Source organism: Electrophorus electricus, chromosome 7 (assembly GCF_041902795.1).
Source record: "Electrophorus electricus isolate QZ-2024a chromosome 7, ASM4190279v1, whole genome shotgun sequence".
In the NCBI taxonomy this organism is placed as follows: domain Eukaryota; kingdom Metazoa; phylum Chordata; class Actinopteri; order Gymnotiformes; family Gymnotidae; genus Electrophorus; species Electrophorus electricus.
The window spans coordinates 2,305,001-2,313,608 of record NC_137503.1 but is presented as its reverse complement, the minus strand read 5'-3'; positions in this window follow the sequence as shown (position 1 = coordinate 2,313,608).

Below are 8,608 nucleotides of genomic sequence, written 5' to 3'. Positions count from 1 at the left end.
TAATAATAATAATCATCATAATCATAATAATAATAGTAATAATAATAATAATAATAACAATTTTTACTTCATTAAAACCAGTAAGCCAAAAAGCCAAATCAGATTGAAAAGCTTTTAAGCCCTTCTGATTGCGCTGTCTTGTACTGTATTTCAGCCATGAATAAACACCACAGAGGTATATTTTGATGTTAGCAATACCTTGCTTGAACAAACGGCTGTCAGCGATCCTACGATTTAACCCCTTGCACGCCAGTCCGGGCTACACCCTGCCCACCTCCACACACAGTGGCTTCACATGCTTACTCCTCACTATCTCACACCTCAGTCCCACTATAGCTGCTGAATCATATGCCTTATAATAAATAATTCATTAATGACATTTACATTAACATGCTAAATGCTGTAAAGGTAAACGCAATCATGATACTGGAGTTTAGCTTAATAGGTTTAAGAGTTAATCATAAATGCATGTGCCATTTTACAGTGAGATGCAAAGAAGACACCCGTCAGCTCACCTGCCTTCTGTTCCCCAGATATACACTGTTGCTGTCGTTTCTAATGCGTCAGGCTGGCCTGCTCTGGCCTGCTCTGGCCTGCTCTGGCCTGCTCTGGCCTGCTGTTCACAGCTCTCCAGCAAGCCTGCCGATTTACAACTTTTCCTCTGTAGTACAGAGTGGAGAGTCCTGGGGCAACAGTGCTTTGGACAGTGACCCTCTTCTGCTGTGTCTTTGATTTGCAAAAAAGGAGCATTGGAGGACATGCCAGATTTGATGAGCAGACAACTTCTACAAAGAACCTTCTGTACCACGGCCTTTGCCTGCTAATGAAGGATAAATGCTAATGGAATGGGCTTGTGAACATATACTTAGGAAACGTAAAACTGGGAAGGGGTCACAAACACATATAATCTTTATAATCCATATAATCCGGGTCTATTAAATCATAAAGTAGTATGACCTTTTGATAGCCATTCCATGTTATAACCATCCTTAGCCTCCTATGACCATATTATGTTTATGGTAGCTAGCTAGATATATACATGCATACATGCACTCACACATACATACATACATACATACATACATACATACATACATACATACATACATACATGCATACATATACATACATAAATATGTACATACATACATGCATACATATGTACATACATACATAATGCATATGTACATACATACATACATGCATACATACATACATACACACATATATACATAGTGTGCAGTGGACTTGCATAGTCTGAAAGCAGAATATGGAGATGTGAAGTGTTTATGTTCTCTTTTACTCAGAGCAAGGCCTTTACCTAACTCTCATTTATAATAATGCCATACTGGATGTGAATTATTGATGGTATTACATAATTTATTTGCAGAGCAGATGCTCTGGTCCTATTGAATAAAACACATGTTTATTCAAGCAGGACCAGATAGCATGTTTTCACATTCAGGCTATTTAAAACCTTGGGTATATAATCACTGCCAAGGCATTACAGTGTAATTCATGCACAAATGACAAACATTTGTATACAATTCTTTTTTTTATTATTACTCTTAGTCAGATGTTGTAGAGAGCTAGCCTGGTTGTGTTGATTTATATAACCAACTAACTAGGAATTAATTCTGAAGTGCCTGGGTGTATTTTGCGTAGTTTCTCAGTACTATTTGTAACCAGTAGCACCTGATAAATATGTATACACAGTAGGGTTTGTGAACAAGTAATGTAACAATTTAAAAGTACAGTGTGCTCCTACAAACATGGAGGGTCCCAAAAGGTTAACATTGTAATAACATAAAACCAGATTATCAAAACATGATTACAACATTTCGGCTACCCATAAAATTTACTAGTAATATACTAAAATATACTAAAATAGTTCATATAAACACCCTAAAAGAGGACCAAGCTTGGCTGTGTTCACTGACAGAGTATGATAGGGCAATTATATTGTTACATATTAAGAGATGCATTGTAATATATCAAACCTCAGTGGCGAACACTTGATTTATCCAGTATACATAGAGATGAGAGGTTCACAGAGGTCTTTTGCATATTGTCAACTTTTGCAACATTGCAAAGGCCAGTATCATGATAGAAATTAACAAAAGCCTCAGTAAAGCCTCAGTAAACATATACTCAAGCCTATTTAAATATATCTTAACATGTTATAGTTGTTGCATTTTTCTGATTGAAAACGTCCCATGTTGCAAAATACAAACAGTTGTCCAGTTCTCTCCCATGTCTCCCAGTTCATCCAGTTTAATTTAGTACTCATTTAAACTGAAAGACTTAAATCACTATCTACTGATTCATTTGTTATTATGTTTATTAAACTAGTACTTAACATCAAAACTAGTTTGCATGTCTGCTCACATATTTAAACATCTGCTAACAAATTCTCAGTTCTGTTTAAACAATGCATTTAACAGACTTTGCTAAGAGCAAGTGTAGCGATAATACAAAGAAAACTGGTTTTATCCACTTTGCGCCTGTTTTTTTTCTCAGGTCAGAACAGGTTTTAAAATCCATATCCCAATTTCATTCACTAATACCTCAGTTATTTTAATGAATATGAAAGGGTGCCTCCAGATTAGCCAGACTTCTACGTGGCAGGAATAAAGACAAGCATGAAGGATTTGTCTTCTTTCATACATCTACCTTTCAGGCCTGCGTTCACCAGCTCAACTTTAGTGCTCTTTCTTTAAAGTGAGTGTGAACTGACAGGATGGCACATGATGTCATTGTGGAAACTCATATGAAAAAAAAAACAACAACAAAAAATAATAATAATAATATTTGTAAAAAGGCGACCTTGAGTTTGAGAAGGGGCTAGATAAATGCAACTAATGATGATGATGATGATGATGATGATGATGATGATGATGATGATGATGTCATTGAGGAAAACCTCCCCTTTTTCATTTTACCAGTTCATTTATATTATGTCATTTATTATCTGGCATCAGATGGATTTTTGAGCCACTGTCTCAACAATTACTTCTATTATGAGGTTAATACTGCATCAAGTATACATTGAAATACTACCAGAAACACTGAGACAAATAGCTAGCAACCTTTCAAAACCAAATCGCATCATAGGCTAATATTACCAGATCATGCATCATAGGCTAATAAACATTTGACTTCAACATACACTGGTATTTTACTAGTATATATGGAATTGAATTTAATCTACTTTATTTGTCCCTGGGGAGCAATTAAGCAGTTAAGCATATTAACTAGACAAACATGATTTACACAAAAGTATGTAGCCTTAAAGTCTGTGACGAAACTGCTTGGCGTGATCATGTTCTCTTAAACGGGCAGCATCTTGTACAGCGTTTTGTTTTAAAATGTCTATAGATACCACAATAATATCCTTATCGTGGATTCTTTAGGCCACGACAGTCGTGTAATGAAAATCTGACATCGTGACAGTTCAAGAACTGATGACACCGGGATCGATCGGCTCCCTTCACTAAAGAGTGGCGCAGTTACAGCTCTTGGCCGAGAGAGGGCACAGACGAACCAATAACAGAATGAACAGAATGCTGTATGCATTGGTTTCCCATTCAAGTTTATATATGTTCGTTATAAACTTTATCATGAAATTCTGTCCCCACCGCAACCATCCCTAACACCACCCACATCCCACCCATCCCCCACGACCCCTCCCATCTTTGACAACCCTAACACCACCGCCAAGTGCCCATACCCCTGTCACCTATCCCACGTGCCTCATCGCCGTCCCCACCCTATCCCACGTGCCCCAACAGTACTAGCCATCAATGCATTTGGTTTGTTTTTAAAACCATTACAACTATAATAGTATGTTAACGCATATGATGCAGGACAAAAATATAATACTACTGCAAAAAAAAAAAAAAAAGTTTATATTTGTCCTTACACTTTATTTCTCTATTTGCAAGAGCATTCGACATAAAAGAATGTTTTCATTACTATTTCATTAAAATATATGAATATGTAGTTCTTAACATCAACACTAGCTCAAAGCTGCACCCATACATCAAAATGAAGAAAATACAGAGGTTCCAAAATGTACGCAGCTAACACTGAAAACATAATTTAACTGATGATAGAACACAATATTAAAGGGCCATAGTCCACCTTTCTTTTGCCAAACTAAGGCCAGGGTCAGAATATAGAATTTCAGGCCAATTTTGACATGATTTTGTCTGGCTGACAAATTTCCAGCATTGGATATGAGTGTCAGGAATGAGAAACGGACAGTAATCAAAGAAAAATGCTATGGCGTCTGGGAAGCCCCACAACACCCCAGCAAAAAGTCAGAATGTTTTGTATTTTCCTCCCTAGTTTGACAACTCTTATGACATGTTTCTTTGATAACTATGATTGACAATTTCTTGACTCTCCTCTTCCCTACAGCTTATGAACTCATACAGTGACATACACGATGATGTGTAGTGCTGCTGTTCTGCCAACCAAGACATGGTACAGATTTATAGCACTATGATCACCTAATCTGACCATCATGAAAGATTAAAAAACAGAAAATGTTCAGGACTACATTATGCGGAAGTCCACACTCACAGTACCATTCCCACAGGAATAACATAAACCTTGTCCCTATTACTAAAATATTTCGAATTTTGTTCCTATACTTATGCAATGTAATCATTTGTGGCTTGCACATAGTGAAAATTCTAAGTGTGCATTTACCTCTCAATGCAAATTAAATTAATGACAGGAATGTGTTTTATTTCATCCTTGCATGTTATCACCCTGTATGCTTGCTCTCAGTAATGTGCTCTGTGGGAATTTTTGGCTCATTTTCAACCAAGCGTTGCAGAACGCCGCTCATCTAACTCATGTAATGACCGAGTTCTTTTGAGTTGAACATGTTTAACGGATGATGGTCAGTAGCAGAAGCTGTTGGGATCAGTAGGTTTGGTCAGGAGGTGAATTTGAGTCAACAGTGTACTCGGATCCCCGGGGAGCCGCAGGGTGGATCCCAAATGTGTATTAATGAGTGATATATACTAGTTTTTGGTTATGAAGTATGTAGTATAGTTAAAAGTGTCAATGTTGGCTATACTCAAAAATCCACAATGTATATTAGAACTGGTCTTTTTTTTTTTTAAGTATGGTGTGGATGAACACTATTGTCCCATAATGCAAGGAAAAACGGAAAGGGAGCAGTTACTCACATCTGGAAAATATAGAAAAAATGGCAAACGACACATTTAGCAGAGACGCTGGCAGGAGAGCAGGTGTTCAAAATGTGACTACAACTTTCTTTTTACAAAAGTAAAATATTTAATAAATGTAATAAAAGTTGTTACTATTTTACTAACCATTTCAAACATTCCAAACTAAGATGCTTAAGGAATGTTCAGCTGGACTTTTGAATCCGTTCGACTGATTTATTGAAAGGTTCTGGGCTGGTTCAAAAAACTCGGGGCTCTAGACGGGGGAGACCTCGCCCCTGGGCAGTTTTATAAATTGATCAATTTTGTGCAAAAGACATATAAATTTTCTCGATTTTGTGTTTCTGTTGCTATCGTATGACAGTGGTGATATCAAACTGTTTGTATGTGAAAGAAACATATTTGCATATTGTTATGATTTAGGTAGACCTTTGCATGTCAGACCACTTTCTGATTGCCACATTTCGCAGGCATGTTACGACACTATTTAGGCGAGCGGCGCTCGATCGCAGAGCAACCTGAGAACGCGTTGGCCAAATATTAAAACTGACATTAGGCTGCAGTGAAGCATGAAGTCATTATTTTAATGGTCTGCCAAGCGCGCGCGCCAGAGTTTGATTTTGGTCTGATGTAACAAAGCCAGAGAACCTCAGGACGATTTATTATGCCGTTTGTGCCTCTCGCGACTAGCTGTTATCTACAATTCATTACCTTACCTCGGGGTACCGCGCGCCGCGATTCTCATTCTAAACTGGCTTGCTTTGCTCCAGACCTCGTGCGCTGCGGACCGTGGGTCTGCCTGCGTGGAGCAACGGTGTCGGTACACCAAGCACACATTTATTATCCCGCAGAGCGACCGCTTGAACCAACACAAAGGGCTGCACAGGTCACATGCATCCCACTTTGATCAGCGCAGCACGGGTGGGGATGCTTGCGCGTGGACGTGTCAATGAATGGTGTGACGCCGCGCGCCTTGCGCGTCAGTTCAAGGTCACTCTCGACTCATCTGTTTTTATGAACGGTATATTATGACATTTAAAAAATTAATCTGCATACGAATGGTTTTTGAGTTTGGAACTAATATTAAGCATTAGTATTAAGTATTATTTAGTATTAAGGCGTGCAGGTACATTGAACTGAAGCTGCGTCACAGATTACAGAGCAGTCGCAGGTCCTCCCGCAGCCGGATCAGAACAGGGATAATTACTGCCTCCGCTTTAACGGAGGGTCTCATGCCCGTTGGGTTCATGTAGAGATGAAATATTTATTCTTTGTAAATTGCGTGTATTTTAAGTGTGAACGTGGTTGGCTAGGACTCTCCTCTTTGCGGTGGCGAGCACAGCCACACGGGGGCGGGGATGTTCCCAGGTCGAGTAAGATAATGCAGAGCCTTAATAAAAATGTAGGGTTATACAACACCGCGCTGGCGCAGTTCAGCCAATCGACAGGTCAGCCTTCCCCCAAGCATTCTTAATGTGTGTGTGTGTGTGTGTGTGTGTGTGTGTGTGTGTGTGTGTGTGTGTGTGTGTGTGTGTGTGTGTGTGTGTGTGTGTGTGTGGTGATAGGCTGAACACATGAATGAAGTAAATAGTCCTGTTTTCATTTCTGCATCTTCTGATGCAGATTTTTCTCTTTGTGTTATTTTCTGTGAGTTACTGTGTGATTTTAGACGCGTTTGCCTCGTGTCTTGTGGACTGGTATTGAATCATTTATTCAGGCCTGCTTTACAATGAGGTTTCTTGTTTAACTCCTGCAGGCTATTAGTCAGTTCACTGTTTATATAAGTCCACTGTTTATAGACTTGTTTATTGTATTACTTTGTGTAAAAACAGCGTTAAGTCTGTGTTCATTTAGCTTTCTCTTTTTACCGGGCCACTTTCTGCTTATCTCTGTGTGCTCGGTGAACTTTCTGAGCCAGAGGCCTTGTTGACTCATTCAGCTGAATGTTTGCGAGCTCAGCTGAGTGCACTATTCCTCGCGAGCGCCTTTGTGCATTGCGCTTTAGTGGGGCAATCACGGGGAATTCTTAAGGTTACCGCGCCAATTAAATCATTGATTACCGAATGAGATACCGCAGCAGTGCCACACTCGGGAGTTTAGGAACCGAGGGTTCTGTAAACAAGTGAAGGCGGCAGGTTGCAAAGCGCCGAGCGCTCACTGGAGAGCGGCTTTGGAAGGCTGCTGTAACTTCTGTTTTCTCTCCACCAGACATCTGAGGAAAAAGAGAGACAATGAGTGTCCCTGACTGGGCTGTTCTCTTCGGCCGTGTCTGTTGTTCAGACTCATTACTGCAATAAGAACATTTGTGCCTCCCCAGACGCCTCTATAAAGAGAATCGTCAATGACCGTTGCTCCGATTAATGTATTATTACCAAGGAAATAAAGATGCGGGCGAGTGGCGCCAATGAATTGATTCCTTCGGTAGGTGGCTGAATTTCAGGCAGGGAACTGTTAGGCAGGATTTGGCACTGTCTGTTCAACTCGACCCTCTGACAGTAAAAACGGCCAAACCTTTCCAAAGGAATCCCAACTAGAAAATCCCTCAGGAGCGTTGACAGAAGCATGTGACTGTCTGTTCACTGGGGAGTACGTGAGCGTCCGCTCCGGCCTCTGCACGCAGAGTTCTCGCCAGGACGGGTTACGTTCTGCTTCACTACTTTGCGCCTCAACTAGCCAGTACGATTCTGTTCAGTTTCAGTGAAAATACCCTTCATATCAATGCCATTTCTTAATCAGATGATTAGTAATAGTCTGAGATATGACACTGAATTATGTTTCCTTCCTGCGAGACCAGGGATTATACAAGAGTTGCTGGTGTGATTAATTCCTGAGAAGTTGTCTCAGTGGGCAGATCGATGGTAAATATTTCACTGGATTGTACGCCTCCAGAACACAACTCACCACTCTGGCTGCATTAACAGACCCGTCCAACCAAGCGACTTCCTGTACAGCTAACGGTGTGTGTGTGTGTGTGTGTGTGTATGTGTGTGTGTGTGTGTGTGTGTGTGTGTGTGTGTGTGTGTGTGTGTGTGTGTGTGTGTGTGTGTGTGTGCGCACTCCTGACCAATACTGCACTGCCTTGGAATGCAGACTTTGGCAACTAGGCAGTCTGAGTACTAAACAGACACACACACACACACACACACACACACACACACACAGAGAGAGAGAGAGAGAGAGAGAGAGAGAGAGAGAGAGAGAGAGAGCACATGCACTCACATGTACCCATCTCTCCTTATACTGTGTACATTGTATATAACCCTTTATATAAAGGCATGTCTAATCCTAACCTTTAAGGTGGCTGCAGCAGTAACCCCAGCAGGAAGCTGTGCAGAGTTCACCCAGTGTCTGTTGCGGGAGCTCGTACTGGACGGGTCAGGATAGGGCGTTGTCTGATCAGGTCC